The 22,350-nt window shown below is 39.9% G+C and overlaps 1 long non-coding RNA gene across 1 annotated transcript; it reads left to right on the plus strand.

The window, feature by feature from the left end:
• Positions 1-4,372: 4,372 nt before the first annotated feature.
• LOC133235451 (uncharacterized) lies at positions 4,373-12,816 on the plus strand. Its single transcript, XR_009732557.1, has 4 exons — positions 4,373-4,452; positions 10,781-10,908; positions 11,766-11,944; positions 12,094-12,816. It is a non-coding gene; the product is annotated as an uncharacterized LOC133235451 (long non-coding RNA).
• The last annotated feature ends 9,534 nt before the right edge of the window (positions 12,817-22,350 follow it).

A 22,350-nucleotide genomic window follows, 5' to 3' on the forward strand; every position in this document is an offset into this window, starting at 1 on the left:
CCTCCTCCCAAATGCCCTGCTGGCTACCCTAGTCCCCTCCCGCCACCATGCTTAACCTGAGGGTACCCTCTCCTAGGTGAGGGCCATTCCCTTGCTTTAAGCCAGTGCCCACAATCCCACTTGAGCTCAGTTTTAGGAGACCCAAGTTGCCTCTGAATGCTGGGACCTCCCCATCTCATTCGTATTCTTTGAACCATGCCTTCCACAGCAGCTTCTGCAGTTTAGTAAGTTCCCCCTGAACTTAACTGCAGGGATCATGAAAATGAAATGTTGCCATTTTATTTGGTTATTTTACCTCTTCCTGAGCAATGCAGATAGGCAGTAAAATTAATTAAATCAACACTCTCCGTTACCACTCCTACTATTTCCCCAGAATAAGTTGTCACTCTCTCTAAGAGGTTTTTTCACCCCCAAGGCTGTTTTAAAATGGTAATACAACCTCTACTACAAATGCAGGAGGACTGGCAATAAGATGTGCAAACTTACCTTTTCTAAATTTAATTAAACTCATGTAGCAAGGATGTCTTTCAGAACCATAGTCTTGAACATAGTCATATCTCATATTTGAGCGTGTTTAGAGAGTTTTGCAGGGGGTGAGGCGTGAGAAAAGTCTATTTGCAGAGCAGAGGAAACAGACTTCTCTCCCTGCAGCCTGCCTCAAGTGGAGGGGGCCTAAAGAATCCCCTGGGAGGCTCTATGACAATCTAGAAGGGTGGGATGGGGAGGGAGATGGGAGGAAGTTTCAGGAGGGAGGGGACATGGGTGTACCTATGGCTGATTCTTGTTGATGTATGACAAAAAACCACAAAATTATGTAAAGCAATTATCCTTCAATTAAAAAAATAAAGGAAAAAAAGAGTCTTCTGGGAAAGAGGACAGAGCAATGGGGTAAGGAGTATAACCTCATAACAAAGTTTGGACGAGGGAGATAGTTCTTAGTCTTTCAGCTTCTTGGACCCCTTTGAGGATCTGCTGAAAGTACTGGGCCCTCTCCATAGAAAAAATTCCATTTGCCCCTACAACACTCAATTTCTTACACCATTCCAGAGGCATTCTCAGAGTCCTGAAAACTTATCTATGATTTCATGGACTCAGGGAGGCATTCCTTAAAATTCCTGCTTCTTGAGAATTGACCAAGAATGGCACTGCACCCAATACCCTATGCACTGGACACAGGCCTGCTCTTGAGCAGAGGAGGCTAACCATCCTCAATTCTGTAACACGCTGGCCACCAAGTGACCCTGCTTTGACTTCCTGTGTCTGTATTTCATTCCAAGGGGAAAGTGTTTCACCCACTCCACCCTAGGCACTTGAAGGACAGCCACGAGCACTGGACTCTGTGCCCAGCAGAGATGCTATGGAAGTGCCACCCATGAGAGTGCCTACCAAAGTGCTATTGGCCCTCCCAAGTCCAGCCCTAACAGGGGTCCTCCTCCTCAGTGTCACTTGCATCAATAGAACCAGATGCAGTTTGGTTCAGAAGCACAGGACAGATTTACTCATTAATCAAAGAATAGAAAGGTATGAGCAAAGGCTTTACTGACAGGACACGGATAGGGCTGCGTTATAAGGATCTGGAATGGGTGAATTTAACTCAGATGACCATTATATCTACTACTGCGGGCAGGAATCCCTCAGAAGAAATGGAGTAGCCATCATGGTCAACAAAAGAGTCCAAAATGCAGTATTTGGATGCAATCTCAAAAACAACAGAATGATCTCTGTTCATTTCCAAGGCAAACCATTCAATATCACAGTAATCCAAGTCTATGTCCCAATGCCCTACAGCGTTCTTCAGTAACACTGAAGAAGCTGAAGTTGAAAGGTTCTATGAAGACCTACAAGACCTTTTAGAACTAACACCCAAAAAAGATGTCCTTTTCATTATAGGGGACTGGAATGCAAAAGTAGGAAGTCAACAAACACCTGGAGTAACAGGCAAATTTGGCCTTGGAATATGGAATGAAGCAGGGCAAAGTCTAATAGAGTTTTGCCAAGAAAATGCACTTCCAACAACACAAGAGAAGACTCTACACATGGACATCACCAGATGGTCAACACCGAAATCAGATTGATTATATTCTTTGCAGCCAAAGATGGAGAAGCTCTATACAGTCAGCAAAAACAAGACCAGGAGCTGACTGTGGCTCAGACCATGAACTCCTTATTGCCAAATTCAGACTTGAATTGAAGAAAGTAGGGAAAACCACTAGACCATTCAGGTATGACCTAAATCAAATCCCTTATGATTATACAGTGGAAGTGAGAAATAGATTTAAGGATCTAGATCTGATAGATAGAGTGCCTGATGAACTATGGAATGAGGTTCATGACATTGTACAGGAGACAGGGATCAAGGCCATCCCCATGGAAAAGAAATGCAAAAAGCAAAATGGCTATCTGAGGAGGCCTTACAAATAGCTGTGAAAAGAAGAGAAGCGAAAAGCAAAGGAGAAAAGAAAAGATATAAACATCTGAATGCAGAGTTCCAAAGAATAGCAAGAAGAGATAAGAAAGCCTTCTTCAGCGATCAGTGCAGAGAAATAGAGGAAAACAACAGAATCGGAAAGACTAGAGATCTCTTCAAGAAAATCAGAGATACCAAAGGAACATTTCATGCAAAGATGGGCTCGATAAAGGACAGAAATGGTATGGATCTAACAGAAGCTGAAGATATTAAGAAGAGATGGCAAGAATACACAGAAGAACTGTACAAAAAAGATCTTCATGACCAAGATAATCACAATGGTGTGATCACTGACCTAGAGCCAAACATCCTGGAATGTGAAGTCAAGTGGGCCTTAGAAAGCATCACCACGAACAAAGCTAGTGGAGGTAATGGAATTCCAGTTGAGCTATTCCAAATCCTGAAAGATGATGCTGTGAAAGTGCTGAACTCAATATGCCAGCAAATTTGGAAAACTCATCAGTGGCCACAGGACTGGAAAAGGTCCGTTTTCATTCCAGTCCCAAAGAAGAGCAACGCCAAAGAACGTTCAAACTACCACACAGTTGCACTCATCTCACACGCTAGTAAAGTAATAATCAAAATTCTCCAAGCCAGGCTTCAGCAATATGTGAACCGTGAACTTCCTGATGTTCAAGCTGGTTTTAGAAAAGGCAGAGGAACCAGAGATCAAATTGCCAACATCCGCTAGATCATGGAAAAAGCAAGAGAGTTCCAGAAAAATATATATCTCTGCTTTATTGACTATGCCAAAGCCTTTGACTGAGTGGATCACAATAAACTGTGGAAAATTCTGAAAGAGATGGGAATACCAGACCACCTGACCTGCCTCTTGAGAAACCTGTATGCAGGTCAGGAAGCAACAGTTAGAACTGGACATGGGACAACAGACTGCTTCCAAATAGGAAAAGAAGTACGTCAAGGCTGTATATTGTCACCCTGTTTATTTAACTTATATGCAGAGTACATCATGAGAAACACTGGACTGCAAGAAACACAAGCTGGAATCAAGATTTCCAGGAGAAATATCAATAACCTCAGATACGCAGATGACACCACCCTTATGGCAGAAAGTGAAGAGAAACTAAAAAGCCTCTTGATGAAAGTGAAAGTGGAGAGTGAAAATGTTGGCTTAAAGCTCAACATTCAGAAAATGAAGATCATGGCATCGGGTCCCATCACTTCATGGGAAATATATGGGGAGACAGTGGAAACAGTGTCAGACTTTATTTTTCTGGGCTCCAAAATCACTGCAGATGGTGACTGCAGCCATGAAATTAAAAGACGCTTACTCCTTGGAAGGAAAGCTATGACCAACCTAGATAGCATATTCAAAAGCAGAGACATTACTTTGCCAACAAAGGTTCGTCTAGTCAAGGCTATGGTTTTTCCTGTGGTCATGCATGGATGTGAGAGTTGGACTGTGAAGAAGGCTGAGCGCCAAAGAATTGATGCTTTTGAACTGTGGTGTTGGAGAAGACTCTTGAGAGTCCCTTGGACTTCAAGGAGATCCAACCAGTGCATTCTGAAGGAGATCAGCCCTGGGATTTCTTTGGAAGGAATGATGCTAAAGCTGAAACTCCAGTACTTTGGCCACCTCATGCGAAGAGTTGACTCATTGGAAAAGACTCTGATGCTGGGAGGGATTTGGGGGCAAGAGGAGAAGGAGACAACAGAGGATGAGATGGCTGGATGGCATCACTGACTCGATGGACGTGAGTCTGGGTGAACTCCGGGAGTTGGTGATGGACAGGGAGGCCTGGCGTGCTGCAATTCACGGGGTCGCAAAGAGTCCGACACGACTGAACGACTGAACGTTCTGCTCTGATCTGGGCAGGCAGTTGGGAGAGTTCTCGCGGGACTAGCAGAGTTCTCGCGGGGCCAGCAGAGTTCTCGTGAGGTGACGGAGCTCTCGAGAGACAGGCACAGCTGTGCAGTTGGGTCTAGGTCTCGGCAGAGGGCACGCTACAACATCTTGAATTGAGGTATAGTGGGTGTCTTTTTCTGGAGAAGGCAATGGCAACCCACTCCAGTACTCTTGCCTGGAAAATCCCATGGACGGAGGAGCCTGGTAGGCTGCAGTCCATGGGGTCGCACAGAGTCGGACATAACTGAGAGACTTCACTTTCACTTTTCACTTTCATGCATTAGAGAAGGCAATGGCAACCCACTCCAGTGTTATTGCCTGGAGAATCCCAGGGACCGGGGAGCCTGGTGGGCTACCGTCTATGGGGTGGCAAAGAGTCGGACACGACTGAAGCGACTTAGCAGCAGCAGTAGCAGGGTGTCTTTTTCACACTGGGAACTTTAGCCCAAAGTTCTGGGGGCAAGGCCTCTGCATGCAGCACCTCGTGAGCAACTGAAACTAAATTAAGCACAAAGGGAAAAAAGGTTAGACTCTTATTTTATTACCCAGATTCTATTTTTATTCCCTGGGAATTGTTAATGCTGCTTTACTGGTTTTCTTGTCCTGCTCCTGATTTTTGAGGGGCGCTGAGTGGCATAGGTCCTTCTTCAGTAACTACTCCTTGCTGATTTAGGGGTAATAATAGCCCCCGGGTGGAGGAGCAGAACTTCTCCCCAGCTTCCTTTAGATGTGTTTGATTGTCATCAGGCCTCAGCCCTAACTGTTCACATCCCTGAGCAACCACCATTTGGAGTTTTATGGATTCTAAGCTTTTGGAGAGCATTTAGCATGCATCGCCCAAATATTATCAAGAGAATAATGGTCATTAAGGGGCCAAGGAAGAGTAGAAACAAAGTGACGCTAGGGAGGGCCTGTTTTGCCGCGCTCCAGATTTATCCAGCCAGATTAGGCTGCTGGATTTCTGCTAGACAAGTGGCTTTTTCAAAGAGCAAATTAGCCAATATGGCAGTGGTCAGGCTCTCTGGGTCCCTATCTGCTCAGCTCTTGACCCACGTTTTGTAAATAATGATTATGTAACAGCTGAGATCATTTGTAGCACTGTGCATAACCTATATAAGCACCACCTGAAAAGCTCTTGTAATCAAGTTTAGGCGAGTGGCCTTGAGTCCAGTTGCCTAATTGTTGTTTCTGCTCTGTCAGCGATTAGAGAGTAAAGCATGTCTGCCTTGCTGCTGTGAATAAAGAATATCTGCAGTTTCTACGTCTCCTCGCATCTTCTTCAGCTTCCACACTCTCGCCTTGCCTATCCTGGGTTCTGCCAACAGTGAGATACAGCAAGACAGGCCAGTTTCGTTGAAGTACAAACAGCACTTCGTATTGGCTAATGTATAGATCCTCATCTGGTCAGCTGATCTAGGGCAATTTTGTTTTCCATGACAGTCCTGAACAGTGAGTCAACAGACTTTTATAACGGATTGAAATCAAGACTAATCGGCCATTGTCTCCATGGGGGCTGTTACCTTTTTATGGTGACACGTGTTGTATTTGTTTTCCTGGGCCAAGGTCACTGGCATGCCTGTGAGTACAGTGACTCCTGAAAGGAGTCTTTTGGGGCACTCTTTTGGGGCATTGTGGCTTCCCCTTTTTGTTAATGGTCTGATTGTAAACTTCAGTCAGCCTCGGACCTGGCCCCACTGTTCCAGTGGTGATATAGCCCCTTTCCTTGGTATTGTCCAAGCATTGGGATACCCAGCCTCTTGTTGAGTCTGGGTGCTTACCTAAGAACAAGTAACCTCCGTATAAACCCACCAACCCTACGCCATTAACATGAGTTCTTGAAGGACTGGTACCCTGGCATTCTAACTACATAGGTACATCTGGGGTCTTACTGGGACATCTAGATATCCTACTTAGCTGTGTTTTTCTCTTTTGGACTAAGTGTCATAACTGGGGCCAGTTTTGACATCAGTCTATTTACAGTTTGGAACTTGGACGTGGTTTCCCTTGCAGGTTGCAAGTTGTACTGTCCAGTTGTAAGGGTGACATTGCCTGTCAGGTAGGATTGACACCAGGGTATGCAACAATTGTTGAGTGGCTTTAAAGACCTGCAAATTTTTCCTAAAAATGAAGGTATCTTGGTGTGCCCTGATGCTGAGGCTCACTGCCGTGATTGGGTTTATATTGGGATTGCCTGCTAGGAGGAGAGTGGTATTTAGTGCTTTATTTTCAGTTTTTGAGGTTCATCTTAAATACAGTTCATCTAATGGTCCTTTCCTGTTTCAGGTTGGAAGTGATAGATCCAATAATCAGTAAAGTTCCATCCTTAAATATCCCTGGTCACACTTTTATTGATTTTATGCTTGAGGCATGAGTCTACCATACATAAGTTCATATACACTTTACTTTTGATATATATATATATATTTTTTTTTTTAGGAATCAAAACTTTATGCAAATTATTACCTGCATTCCCACATTGAGCAAGGCAATATTTTATATGACTTTTAGAAGCTCAAATATGGGCCTAATGCCTCTGTGTTACCCCCTACACTTTTAGCTTTTATACTTTTTTATTTATTTTTAATTGAAGGATAATTACAATATTGTGTTGGTTTCTTCCATACATCAACATGGATGAGCCATAGATATACATATGTCCCCTCTCTCTTGAGCCTCCCTTCCATCTCCTAGCTCATCCCACCATACTTAACTTTAACTTATCTCTTTGAGCTAACTACATGCAGAGTAGGGCAAACTGCGGGTAACTTAATTCAGTTTTCTTGAGTCTCCTGGCATAGCTCGGCTAAGGTTCATTTTAAGGTCTGATCATATCTCTCTGCTTTCCCTGAGGATTGGGGTCGCTAGGCTAAGTGCAAGGTCCATTTTATGCCCAGGGCACTTGTTATCTCCTTGGTCAGCTGGGACACAATGCTGGGCCATTATCACTTTGCAGAGCTCCTAGGCACCCACAGTTGGATATGATCTCTTTTAGTAATGGCCTTAGCCACTTTGGCTGCAATTTCAGTTCAAGGGGGAGTGTTTCTACTCAACCTGAAAACATATGCAGGGGCAGCATCTTTCTACCTGAAGCTGCCTGATGATCCAGGCATGACAGTGAAATCAGCCTATCTTCCCCGGTATATGTCCCTCTGGTACGATTGGGCCTTGTCTGGGGGCTTCTGGGGGCCTGGTGTTAGGGTTATTCATTGTGTAGATGGGGACTGTGTCAACTCTCCGACTGATGATACTTTTAACGCCAGGAGTTACCATGACATCAGCTAACCAATTATGTAAGGCTTCACTCCCTTAGTGAGTTCCTTGATGAGTTTTCCTGATGGCTTGATAAGCCACAGTTTGGGGAAAGAAGCATGGCTCATGTTCACTAACTAGCCACACATGACCTCCTAGATCTCTACTGAACACTTTGAACAACTGGATGGATCTAGCCTTCAAGGTATGAGGGGTATTTGCCAGGTTAGTCATTCTAGGGCTTTGTTTCCCTTTATTAACTCTGCCATCCCCCTTTTGGTGATCCTTACAATTAATCACTGCCACCTTTTTTGGAAGCTGTGCTGCTTCTAAGAACTTCAGTGTGCTCAAGCCATGTTTCACCTGTGTATTTTCACAGTAAGCATACCTCTGTCCTTTCAAATAGCCCTGTGTATATGTAGAATGGCATACCAGGAGTCTTTATAAGCATTTAAGATCTTCCCTGCAATCAGCTACAAGGCTTGGGTGAGAGCTGTAAGCTTGGCCTTTTGAACAGAAGTCCCTGGGATTAGGTTGCGTGCTTCAACGACTTGGGCCTGGGAGGCGACTGTATATCCTGCCAGCCTTTTTTGCTCTCACAAAACTGGTCCCATCTGTGAATCATTCCTATTCAGCATTTCGGAGAGGCTCATTTCTTAGGCTGGGGCAATTGGAATAGATCACGTCGATGGTTTCTATACAGTCATACTCTTGGGACCCCCATTTCTGTGGGCAGTGGGGTGGCAAGATTTATCTTGTGACAGGTGTTTATAGTAGCCTCTAGGTTGTCTAAAAGCATAACCTGAACTTGAATCAACATTATGGAAAATAGCCATCCTGCTCCCTTAGAACTCACTAAAGCCTGAACCTGGTGGGGAGTCCATATAGTGACTAGCTAACCAGATGTTAACTTTTCAGCCTCTTTTATCTGGGCTATAGTAGCAGCTACTTCCCATAGGCAAGGAGGCCATCCTTTAGCAGTTTGACCTAAGTGTTTAAAGAAATAAGCACCACTCAAGTAAGCAGCCCCAGTTTTTCAGCTAATACCTCAAGGGCAATATACCTCAAGGCTAATACCCTTCTGTCTTGAATATAAAGGTCAAAGGGTTTAGCTAAATCTGGGGATGCCAGGGCAGGGACCTGAAGTAATTGCTTTTTCAATTCTTAAAAGACTCCTCTGCATTCTGAATTCTATTCAAAAGGATCATCATCTTTCCTTTCAACTTTTCTTATAGAGACCTAACTATTAGATCACAGCTACAGATCCAGATGCAGAGAAACCTGTCCATCCCCAGGGAACCCCTAAGCTATCTACACACAGTATGCCACCGCCATCTTGATTTGCTGCAGCCCTTCTGCACACGGTCCACTAAGCTGAAGTGTCAGGCACAATCATTTCCCACTAAGAACTCTGGTCTGAAGTGTGCTGTGTGCATGGCCTCTGCACACAGCACCCTAGGAGCAAGTGAAACTAGGCTAAGCATAAAGGGGAAAAAGGTTAGACTTTATCTTTATTCCTTGAGTATTGTTAATAGGCTTTTCTGGTGGCAAAAGCCTTAGGAGCTGGGACTCAAGCACCACACCAGTGAAAAGTGGGTATAAACACTTCAGTGATCTCATTTGTTCCCACACGCTGGTGAGGCTGGGAACCTTCAAGTTATACCTAATAATTATATTCCTTAAATTATTATTTGGGGTTTGTTACTGGAAAATGTGAGTCTAAAAGACAGGAACATTTCTGGAGTAAAGAGGGGAAGCTTTCAAAACCCCACTTTATTGAACTAATTTATTTTTAGCACTTGCATATTTAATACTGTCAAAATGATTAAAATAAGTATTGAAGGCAGTCTTTGAAGGAGACATCTTTGAACACAACTCTCAGGAAGGAGATCTGTGGTGAGATAGATGAATGTTTTCAATTCCAGAATTCTGTGTGGGATTGGACACATAGGTGTGTAAGTGGTGAAAGTTGGAGAGGCAATCACTTAATATGCAGACGTTCATTCAAGTGTCAGAAAGTCATGGGGACTTGCTGAATCTTAGGAATAAATCTGCCCCTAAAAGAGTGTCAGTAATTGAGATGTTATTGTCTTTTTGCTACTATTTTATTTAACTCCCTACTCCAGTTTGCCATCATTTTTTTCTTTCAATGCACTGAACTATCTTAAGATAGCATTGGCAAAAGCCAGAATTGCAACCCAATTATTAGAATCCACACTCTCAATGTAATGGGGGAAGGGTGATGCAGGGTGCTGACAGTATCGATGTCTAAAATAGAGCAAATTTAGCTTCTGCTTGAGTTCACCTGTGAACTTGAACAGAGTAGTTAACCAGGCCTGTTCCCTCAGATGCAAGAAGAGGGGCTCTGATAGATTATCTTAAATGAACCTTCTAACCATAGTCATGACTATAATACTTTGAATTTTATATGGATCTTTGATAGTCACTTTGTATGGATCTTTGATAATCACTTTCTCTCATTTAATCTAGCCTGATCAATAAGAACACAGGCTCTAGAATCAGACTGCCTGCTTGGGTTCAACTTTTGGCTGTACCTTTTACAAGCTGTGTGACCTAGGGCAAAGTAGTAACCTCTCTGTGCATCTTTCCTCATCTGTAAAATGGAAATGATAATTCTTCATATGACTGCTATGACGATTAAATGAGTTGTCACATATAATAAGCTTAAAACCATGTTTGTTTGGTATAGAATAACTGCTCAATGAATATAGTGTTAATTGTATTTATTTTTAAATTCATAACTGGGTCAGTGCCTCCTTTTAATTTTTAGTTTTATTTCTTTCCTTTACTGTTTTATTATCCATCTCTTGAGGGCTCTATTTTATCACTTGTGTAATTATTTAATATGGCTAATAAATTTGAGTTTGTAATAGCCAGCTTAATTGCATCTTTAGCTAAGGGCTGAGAGATAATTTGAAGCTGATACTTATTGTGATATCATTTGCAACTGTTCTTTTGTCCCATTTATATCACTCAAATGTCCATAATATCTTAAGTAGTTTATTTTGCTCATAAATAGAATCCAGCCAATAGATCAGCATATACATAGAACAAAGTCACTCTTCCATGAAAATGAAATTGCTGAGCACTTTAAAGTAACATTTAGGAGGTACTAAGAGTCCTACCTGAAAATAACTAACCACCTATAACCTCTAACCACCTCATCCTCTTGCCAGGGTCAGTGTTTCCTTCTGCATGGTCTGAAATACCTACCGTGGCTGTTTTGATGAACAAGGTATAAGTCACTCTTTGGAGCCATAAGAGAAGAACTACTTCTAGAAGTTACAAATATCGCACACACACTGTAAGTTTACTTTTCAAGGCATTTTAATATAAATGTTCTCATGTGTATCTCCTAACCCTAACCCTAACCCCTAACCCACACCCTAACCCGACATAGAACATGGTAGTATTATCACAGCGTTACAAAGGTGGAAACAGAGAAGCTAAAAAAGTTTGCCATCAATTTGCTGAGCAACCTATAAGTAACCAGTATGATCTCCAGAGGGACTTAAAATAGAAGACCTAAATTTAAAAAAGCTAACAATTTAGCTTTGCTTCCTTGGAAGTTAGGAATTGCATTTAGAATTTCAAGATGTGCTGCGTTAGTTACCTTGAAAAGTACAGAGAACCAACTATGGAGATCAGGAAACCAAAGACAGGTGAGTTTCAGAGGGGAGTTCAGATGAAGGAAGGTATCAATACATGATTCTGATGACAAAGATAGTCCACAATGAAGGTCTTCAGTAACCCAGAGCTATGACAGAAGAGGAGTCGAGGGAGGGTGGACCCTGACTTCAGGGTCAGACCCCCAGTCCACTCGAGATAGCAAAGTCAACAGGGGACAGTGTGTCCTGGCACCTGCCCTGTATCTCACACAGCCCACGAGGTTATAAAAGGAGGTTCTAGGGTCTGATTTATACAGAAACTGAAATCTCTGTCCCCCTTCTGACTAGAGGATCAGATAATGGCTTATTAATCATCAGAAAAACTTCCCTGATACTGTCTGTTTGTCATGATTAGTCTTGCATGTCGACTTGGCTAGATCATGGTACCCAGACACCTGATCAAACCCTCTGGATGTTTCAGTGAATGTGTTTTTTGGACAACAGCAACATTTAAATTAGTGGATTTTGTTAAAGCAGATTACTCTCCCTAAAGTAGGTCAACCTCATCTGGTGAGTTGAAGGCCTTAATAGAACAAAGACTGACCTCCCTCACCAAGAAGGAATTCTGCTGAAACACTGCCTTTGGACTCAGATTGCAGCTTTTTTCCCGGCCTCCAGCCTGCCAGATTAAAGATATGGGACTTACCAAAGACCAAAAGCCTCCACAATCATGTAAGCCAGTTTCCTTAAAACCAATCTCTTTATATATTTTTTAAGTTTTTTATTAATATTTATAGATTTATAGTCATGCACATCCTGTTGTTTCTATTTCTCTGCAGAATATCAATTAATACACTGATACACACTTTTGTATGTTTCAGAGCAAAATGGCTGCTTTCTCTGAAACCACTAAGCTTTAATATGTTTAAAACACAAGACCTTCTGTTATGTTGAGAGGCAATGTCATGCAAGAACCTAGCACATGGACTCTGGCTGGTTTGAATCCTGTTTCCATCATTTACTATAAATTGACAGCAATAACAACCTCTCTGGTCCTCAGTTGTTCTACCTGATAATAACAGCTTCCACCTCATAGAATTTGTAAGGTGAAACATACATTCAAACTGATACATACAAAGCATTTAGTACAGAGTTGAGAACTTAATAAACTCTCAATAATACTAACTATGATGTTTCTTGCTCTCCATCTCTGGGGAATTCTTATTAAGTCAGGAATGAACAGGCCAAAGACTCAGAATCTGAAGAATTCCCTATTAAGTTGCTGTACAACATATTGTGTGATTTCCATGATGCCTCTGTTTCTCTGCTATAAAATGAAGTAAAACAGATGGGTTGTGAGTTGATGAGTCTATAAAGCCCTGTGAAGTCCTTAGATAAAAGGTGCCCCTGAGCATTGCTATCACATGGCAGGCAATTGAGTGTTATTATAGGGCAGGTTTTATATTTTTAATATATTTTAAATGGTTTTTTGGTCAACAGGAGTGAGGTAAACAAAGTGGTGTTAGAACAGAAACTCAGAAACAGTGGTATAATCACCTCTTGGCTTGTGCTACCTCTTTATATGCAATTCACTGCCCAAAGAGTTTGAAAGATAAAAAATCTAATTTTTCTGGGGTTTACATTTTCTGGAATCTGACTCTGATAAACAAGGCCATGCCAAGTCTTTTCTGTGACTTGGATAAGCTCAAGCATTTGTAAGTAAATCATAGAATATCTATTCACAGCTATACACTTTTTAATAAGCATCAAGCTAGAATCAGCATCTTTTCTCAACTGAGCCATTTTTAGAGTATTTCAGAATTCCATGGGCTTCCCTGGTGGCTCAGACAGTAAAGAAACTGCCTGCAATGCAGGAGACCTGAGTTCAGTCCCTGGGTTGTGACGGTCCTTTAGAGAAAGGAGTGGCTAGTCACTCTAGTAGTCTTGCCTAGAAAATCCCATGGACAGATGAGCCTGGTGGGCTAAAGTCCATGGAGTCTCAAAGAATCAGGCACGACTGAGCAACTAACACTTTTACTTTCACTTTCCAAAATTCCATAATACTTCCAAGGATACCAAACCTAATCTGTGAATTGCAAAGATAACCTACTTTAGTCACTAAAGGAAATATAAAAATAACAATAATATGTCCAATGTGTAATAGGTATTTCCAGAGGTAGCATGGTTTAGAACTACACCTGGATTTTAGTTCTGTTTCTAGCACTAAGTATGTGACCTTAGCAAATCACTAACCTGTTTTTGGGGTTTTGTTTGTTTGCTTGTAAAATATAGTAATATACAATTTATAAGATATTATATGAAAAGAATCTAACCCAATGCCTGCTGCTGCTGCTGCTGCTAAGTCGCTTCAGTCATGTCCAACTCTGTGCGACCCCATAGATGGTAGCCCACCAGGCTCCCCTGTCCCTGGGATTCTCCAGGCAAGAACAATGGAGTGGGTTGCCATTTCCTTCTCCAATGCATGAAAGTGAGAAGTGAAAGTGAAGACGCTCAGTCATGTATGACCCTCAGCGACCCCATGGACTGCAGCCTACCAGGCTCCTCTGTCCATGGGATTTTCCAGCTACCAGGCTCAGTCATGTATGACCATGGACTGCAGCCTACCAGGCTCCTCCATCCATGGGATTTTCCAAGCAGGAGTACTGGAGTGGGGCTGCCCAGTGCCTAGCACATATTAAATATTTCTTCTCCTATGGCCCTGTGGTGAAAAATCAGATAGCTTTGATGTGATTCAAGAGTCCTCAGTTTTTCATGTCATTTTCTTGAGGGTTAAACTGAGTTCACATAATATAAGAGAGTTATAATTTTGGTTGCTGCCCCCAAACATCCTAGCAGAATTAACAGGATTCTCTGAAACTGTTTTATAACTCAAATTCCCCAGCTTAGAGTTTTATGTAGTAATGAGAATCAATGGGACCAAAAGCAGAACCCAGATAGCCTACTATTCCTGAACCCACTGCCAAGGATTGCAGACCAGGGCCTAAGACAATCAAACCCACAGCCTTCTGGTGTTCTCTGGAGGCTGCCAGTAGCATACCTCTTCATGCAAGGATCTTTAATCTCTGAAGGGCTATAAAGGGAAACTCAGAGCCTCATTCTTACTTATATTAGAGATATATATATATATATATATATATATATGTCTAGTGTTCACCATCAGACACCAACATCCATTTTGCTTTTCTCATATAGAGGCATTATCTTTCTATGCTCATTAACTTTCTCTGCCTTGAGATGTCTGACTCCTTTAAAAGAATAATGTTAAATATTAGAAAGAAGGTCATAAAAACCAACTACCAGGGAAAGGCAAATCAGAATCACAAGTTAACACTTAAGATTTTTAGGATGGCATGAATGCATACTTAGTCACTCAGACATGTCCAAGTCTTGTGCAGCTCTATGGACTGTAGCCAACCAGGCTCCTCTATCCATGAAATTATCCAGGCAGGAATACGGGAGTGGGTTGCCATACCCTCCTCCAGGGGATCCTCTCAACCTAGGGATCTAACCCAGGTCTCCCACATTGTAGGCAGAGTCTTTACCATCTGATCCACCAGGGAAGCCCAACATTTCTGGATTTGGTAGTCTACCCCTTCTCCAGGGATCTTGCTGACCCAAGAATTGAACTGGGGTCTCCTGCATTGCAGGCAGATTCTTTATAGCTGAGCTACTGGGGAAGCCCTTTAGGATGGCTACTATATTTAAAAAACGTAAATAAACACAGAATAACTAGTGTTGGTAAGGATATGGAGAAATTGGAACCCTAGTGCATTGCTGGTAAGAATGTAAAAGGGTGCAGCCGCTATGGAAAATGGTTTTTCTTCAAAAAATTGCATATAGCATTATCATGTGATCCAGCAATTATACTTCTGGGTATATACCCGAGGAACTGAAAGCAGGAACTTGAATAAATATCTGCACACCCATGCTTATATAGCAGCATTATTAACAATAGCCAAAAGGTTGAAACAACCTAAATGTCCATCAATGAGTAAATCAGTAAATAAAATGTGGTATATAATATAAGGGAACATTATTCAAACTTAAAAATATAGGCAATTCTTTTTTTTAATTTATTTATTTTTTATTGAATAATAATTGCTTTATAGAATTTTGTTGTTTTCTGTCAAACCTCAACATGAATCAGCCATAGGTATACATATAACCCCTCCCTTTTGAACCTCCCTCCCATCTCCCTCCCCATCCCAGCCCTCTAGTTTGATACAGAGCCCCTGTTTGAGTTTCCTGAGCCATACAGCAAATTCTCGTTGGCTATCTATTTTACATATGGTAATATACGATTCCGTGTTACTTTTTCCATACATCTCACCCTCTCCTCCCCTCACCCCATGTCCATAAGCCTATTCTCTATGTCTGTTTCTCCATTGTTGCCTTGTAAATAAATTCTTCAGTACCATTTTTCTAGATTCCATACATATGCGTTAGAATACAATATTTATCTTTATCTTTCTGACTTACTTCACTCTGTATAATAGGTTCTAGGTTCATCGACCTCATTAGAACTGAATTGAATGAGTTCCTTTTTATGGCTGAGTAATATTCCATTATGTATATGTACCACAAGTTCTTTATCCATTCATCCATTGTTGGTCATCTAGGTTGCTTCCATGTTCTAGCTATTGTAAATAGGGCTGCAATGAACAATGGGATACATGTGTCTTTCAGTTTTGGTTTGATTCTCAGGATATATGCCTAGGAGTGGGATTCTTGGGTCATGATGTGGTTTTATTTCTAGTTTTTCAAAGAATCTCCATACCTTCTTCCATAGTGACTATCAATTTGCATTCCCACCAACAGTGCTAGAATGTTCCCTTTTCTCCACACCCTCTGCAGCATTTATTGTTTGTAGACTTTTCAATGATGCCCGTTCTGACCAGTGTGAGGTGATATCTCATTGCAGTTTTAATTTGCATTTGTCTAATAATGAGCGATGTTGAGCATATTTTCATGTGTTTGTTAGCCATCTGTATGTCTTATTTGGAGAAATGTCTGTTTAGGTCTTTTTCCCACTTTTTGAATAAGTTGTTTGTTTCTCTGGTATTGAGTTGTATGAGCTGCTTATATATTTTGGAAATTAATGCTTTGTCAGTTGTTTCATTTGCTGTTATTTTCTCCCATTCCTTTGCTGTGCATAAGCTTTTAAGTTTAATCCGGTCCCACTTGTTTACTTTTGTTTTTATTTCTGTTACTCTAGGAGATGGGTCATAGTAGATCTTCCTTTGATTTATGTCATCAAGTGTTCTGCCTATGTTTTCCTCTAAGTTTTATAGTTTCTGGTCTTACATTTAGGTATTTAATCCATTTTGAATTTATCTTTGTGTTTAATGTTAGGAAGTGTTATAGTTTCATTCTTTTACACGTAGCTGTCCAGTTTTCCCAGCACCATTTATTGAAGAGGCTGTCTTTGCCCCATTGTATATTCTTGCCTCCTTTGTCAAAAATAAGGTACCCATAGGTGCATGGGTTTATTTATGGGCTTTCTATCATTTTCCATTGGTCTATATTTCTGTTTTTGTGCCAATACCATACTGTCTTAATGACTGTAGCTTTGTAGTATAATCTGAAGTCAGGAAAGTTGATTCCTCCAGCTCCATTCTTCTTTCTCAAGACTCCTTTAGCTATTCACAGTCTTTTGTGTTTCCATATGAATTGTTAAATTTTTTATCTAGGTCTGTGAAAAATGGCATTGGTAATTTGATAGGGATCACATTGAATCTGTAGATTGCCTTTAGTAGTATAGTCATTTTTACAATATTGATTCTTCCTACCCAGGAATATGGAATATCTCTCCATCTGTTTATGCTGCCTTTGATTTCTTTCATTCAGTTCAGTTCAGTTGCTCAATCATGTCCAACTCTTTGTGACCCCATGGACCACAGCACGCTGGGCCTCCCTGTCCATCACCAACTCCCAGAGTTTACTCAAACTCATGTCCATTCAGTCAGTGATGCCATCCAACCATCTCATCCCTTTGTCATCCCCTTCTCCTCCTGCCTTCAATCCTTCCCAGCATCAGGGTCATTTCAAATGAGTCAGCTCTTTGCATCAGGTGGCCAACGTATTGGAGTTTCAGCTTCAACATCAGTCCTTCTAAAGAACACCCAGGACTGATTTTGTTTAGGATGGACTGGTTGGATCTCCTTGCAGTTCAAGGGACTCTCAAGGGTCTTCTCCAACACCACAGTTCAAAAGCATCAATTCTTTCTTTCATTAGTGTCATATAGTTTTCTGTGTACAGTTCTTTTGTCTCTGTAGGTAGGTTTATTCCTAGATATCTAATTCTTTTTGTTGCAATGATGAATGGGATTGATTCCTTAATTTCTCTTTCTGATGTTTCATTGTTAGTATATAGAAATGCAAGTGATTTCTGTGTATTGATTTTGTATCTTGCAACTTTGCTAAATTCACTGATTAACTCTAGTAATTTTTTGAGACTATCTTTAGGGTTTTATATGTACAGTATCATGTTGTCTGCAAACAGTGAGAGCTTTACTTCTTTTCTGATCTGGATTCCTTTTATTTCTTTTTCTTCTCTGATTGCTATAGCTAGGATTTCCAGAATTATGTTGCATAATAGTGGTGAAAATGGACACCCTTGTCTTGTTCCTGATCTTAGAGGGAGTGCTTTCAGTTTTTCACCATTGAGAATAATGTTTGCTGTAGGCTTATCAAACCTGGCCTTTACTATGTTGAGGTAGATTCCTTATATGCCCATTTTTCAAAGTGTTTTAATCATAAATGGGTGCTGAATTTTGTCAAAGGCTTTTTCTGCATCTAATAAGATTATCATATGGTTTTTATCTATCAATTTGTTAATATGGAGTATCACATTGATTGATTTGCATATATTGAAGAATCCTTGCATCCCTGGAATAAAGCCAACTTGATCGTGGTGTATGAGCTCTTTGATGTGTTGCTGAATTCTATTTGCTAAAATTTTGTTGAAGACTTTTGCATCTATATTCATCAGTGGTATTGACCTGTATTTTTCTTTTTGTGTGTTGTCTTTGTCTGGTTTTGGTATCAGGGTGATGGTGGCCTCATAGAATGAGTTTGGATTGTTCCTCCCTCTGAAATTTTTTGAGTGTTTTAGAAGGATAGGCATTAAGCTCTTCTTTAAATGTTTGATAGAATTCTCCTGTGAAGCCATCTGGTCCCGGGCTTTTGTTTTTTGGGAGATTTTTAATCACAGCTTCACATTCAGTGCTTGTAATTGGGTTGGTCATAATTTCTATTTCTTCCTGGTTCAGTCTTGGAAGATTGAACTTTTCTAAGAATCTGCCATTTCTTCCAGGTTATCTATTTTATTGCCATATAGTTGTTCATAATAGTCTCTTATAATCCTTTGTATTTCTGCATGTCTGTTGTAACATCTCCTTTTTCATTTCTAATTTTGTTGATTTCATTCTTCTTTCTTTTTTTCTTGATGAGTCTGGCTAAAGGCTTGTCAATTTTGTTTATCTTCTCAAAGAACCAGCTTTTAGTTTTATTAATCTTTACTATTGTTTTTTTCATTTCTTTTTCATTTATTTCTGCTTGGATCATTATGATTTCTTTCATTCTACTAATTTTGGGGGTTTTTTTGTTCTTCTTTTTCTAATTGTTTTAGGTGTAAAGTTAGGTTGTCTATTCGATGCTTTTCTTGTTTCGTGAGGTAGGATCATATTGCTATAAACTTCCCTCTTAGAACTGCTTTTTCTGCATCCCATAGGTTTTGATTGTCATTTGTTTCTAGACATTTTTTGATTTCCCTTTTGACTTCTTCAGTAACCTGTTGGTTATTTAGAAATGTGTTATTTAATCTCCATGTGTTTGTGTTTCTTACAGTTTTTTCCTTTTAATTGATATCTAGTCTCATAGCATTGTGGTCAAAGAAGATGCTTGATATGATTTCAGTTTTCTTAAATTTACTGTTTGATTTGTGACCCAAAATTGGGTCTATCTGGGAGAATGTTCCATGTGCACTTGAGAATAAGGTGTATTCTTCTGCATTTGGATGGAATTTCCTGAAGATATCAATAAGATCCATCTCATCTCATGTATCATTTAAGACTTGTGTTTCCTTATTAATTTTCTGTTTTGATGATCTGTCCATTGGTGTGAGTGGGATGTTAAAGTTTCCTACTATTATTGTGTGACTGTCAATTTCTTCTTTTATGTCTATTAGTGTTTGTCTTATGTATTGAGGTGCTCCTATGTTGGGTGCATAGATATTTACAATTGTTATATCTTCCTCTTGGATTGATCCATTGATCATTATGTAGTGTCCTTCCTTATCTCTCATAATTTTTTTATTTAAATTTTATTTATTTTAATTAGAGGCTAATTACTTTACAATATTGTATTGGTTTTGCCATACATCAACATGAAATTTTAAGGTCTCTTTTGTCTGACATGAGGATTGCTACTCCAGCTTTCTTTTGCTTCCCATTTGCATGGAATATGTTTTTCGATCCTCTCACTTTCAGTCTATATGTGTCTTGAGGTCTGAAGTGGGTTTCTTGTAGACAGCATATATATGGGTCTTGTTTTTGTATTCATTCAGCCACTCTCTGTCTTTTGTTTGGAGCATTCAGTCTATTTACATTTAAAGTAATTATTGATGTATATGTTCCTATTGCCACTTTTATAACTGTTTGGGGTTGATTTTGTAGATTTTTTTTTTCTGTTGTATTTCTTGACTATATAAGTCCCTTTAACATTCGTTGTAAAGCTGATTTGGTGGTAGTGAATTCTCTTAACTTTTGCTTGTTTGAAAAGCTTTTTATTTTTCTATAAATTTTGAATGAGATCCTTGCCAGGTACAGTAATCTTGGTTGTAGATTTTTCCTTTTCAGTACTTTAAATATATCCTGCCATTCCCTTCTGGCCTGCAGAGTTTCTACTGAAATATCAGCTGTTAAGCATATGGGGTTTCCCTTGTATGTTACTTGTTGCTTCTCCCTTGCTGCTTTTAATATTCTTTCTTAGTGTTTAGTCTTTGTCAGTTTGATTAGTATGTGTCTTGCATGTTTCTCCTTGGGTTTATCTTGTATGGGACTCTTTGTGCCTCTTGGACTTGATTGACTATTTCCTTTTCCATGTTGGAGAAATTTTCACCTACAATCTCCTCAAAAATTTTTTCATACCCTTTCCTTTTCTCTTCTTCTTCTGGGACCCCTATAAGTTGAATGTTGGTTCATTTGATATGGTCCCAGAGAACTGTCCTGAGTTCTTTTCATTCTTTTTACTTTATTCTGTTCTTCAGAAGTTATTTCCACCATTTTATCTTCCAGCTCACTAATTTGTTCATCTGCTTCAGATATTCTGCTATTGATTCCTTCTAGAGTATTTTTAACTTCAGTAACTGTGTTGTTTGTCTCTGTATGTTTATTCGTTAATTCTTCTAGGTCTTTTTTAATTGATTCTTGCATTTTCTCCATTATGTTTTCAAGGTTTGTTTGTTTGTCTTAATCATCTTTACTATCATTATTCTGAACACTTTTTCAGGTAGTTTGCATATTTCCTCTTCATTTATTTGGACTTCTGTGTTTCTAGTTTGTTCCTTCATTTGTGTAGTATTTCTCTGCCTTTTCATTATTTTTTTAAACTTATGTTTGAGTTCTCCTTTTTCCAGCCTTCAAGGAAAGATTGAATTCTTTCTGTGAAGAAGGTTGAATTATTTCTTCCTTCTGGTTTCTGTCCTCCTAAGGTTGGTCCAGTGTTCTGTGTAAGCTTCATATAGGGTGAGATTTGTGCTGAGTTTTTGTTTGTTTGTTTGTTTTTCCTCTGATGGACAAGGCTGAATGAGGTGGTAAACCTGTCTGCTGGTGATTGGATTTGTATTTTTGTTTTTTTGGTTGCACCAGGGTGCTACTGGTAGTTGGATATGGCTTGGTCTTATATTCAGGTGGTTTTGTTTGTGTGAGTTCTCTCTATTTGATACTCCCTAGAGTTAGTTCTCTGGTAGTCTAGGGTCTTGGAGTCAGTGCTCCCACTCCAAAGCCTCGGGGCTTGATCTCTGGTCAGAAACGAAGATTCCACAAGTGGTTTGTTATGGCATTAAATGAGATTTAAACAAATATCCAGAGTGAGAAACCAAAGATGAATCCCAGACAAATGGCAGTTACAAAATCAGGCAAATAATAATTAAAATAATGGAATATACACATATACATATACACCCATAAGCAAAATCAAAACAGTCCAACAAAAATAAAGTACAATGGATTGACCTGGCAAACAAAGGAAACCAAAAATTAATATCCACCAGAACAAAACTAACTAAAGCACAAACTGGAAAACAAAACTAAAGCAAAGTGTCAATTGGGAAATAAAGCAAAGAAAATAAAACTAACAAATATGTTGAGAGGAAAGGAGAGAAAGAAAAGAAAGAAAAAATAGATATGCAAAGTTAAATATTTGAGGTAGATGCAGAAGATTTATATACATTAAAGATTAACTGCAAGGGGAAAGAACAGTATGAAAAGCAAACAAAGGAATAAATGTAGAAAAAAAATAGTAGGTTTTAAAAATTAAAGAGAAAAAAAAAAAGAGGAAAACTCCACATAACTGCAAAAACCCAATGTAGAGACAGGTTTCTAACAAAAATAAAAAATGTGACTGAGGGAAAAAAAAACTTAATTGGATTTCATAGTGCCAATAAAATTGACAACTAGAGGAGGGGAAAAGAAAAAAAGAAAAGAAAAATCCAAAAGATTCTACAGGACAAGTCAAAAAATAGGAATAGTAAATGTTTTTCTTGAGTCACTGCTGTCAGAGTCCTTTCCCTCTCTGGGAGTCACAGTCCCCCTCACCTCCCTAGGATGCCCTCCAACACTCTGCTAATCTCGGGACCTGTTGTGGGGGCAGCTCAGATTCTAATCTGGTCCTACTCCTGTGTGTTCTTGCCTCCAGTGTCCACAGCTATCATGACTAGTGCTTTCTCTTTTGTGGGTGCTCTCAATGACCTTTTATATATTCCACAGACACAGAGTCTGCCTAGTTGATCTTGTGGATTTAATCTGCAACTTATACAGCTGGTGGAAAGGTTTGAAGTCTTCTTCCTTAGCCAAACTGCCCCTGGGTTTCAATTGTGGTTTTATTTCCATCTCTAC

Source organism: Bos javanicus, chromosome 2 (genome assembly GCF_032452875.1).
Source record: "Bos javanicus breed banteng chromosome 2, ARS-OSU_banteng_1.0, whole genome shotgun sequence".
Lineage (NCBI taxonomy): Eukaryota > Metazoa > Chordata > Mammalia > Artiodactyla > Bovidae > Bos > Bos javanicus.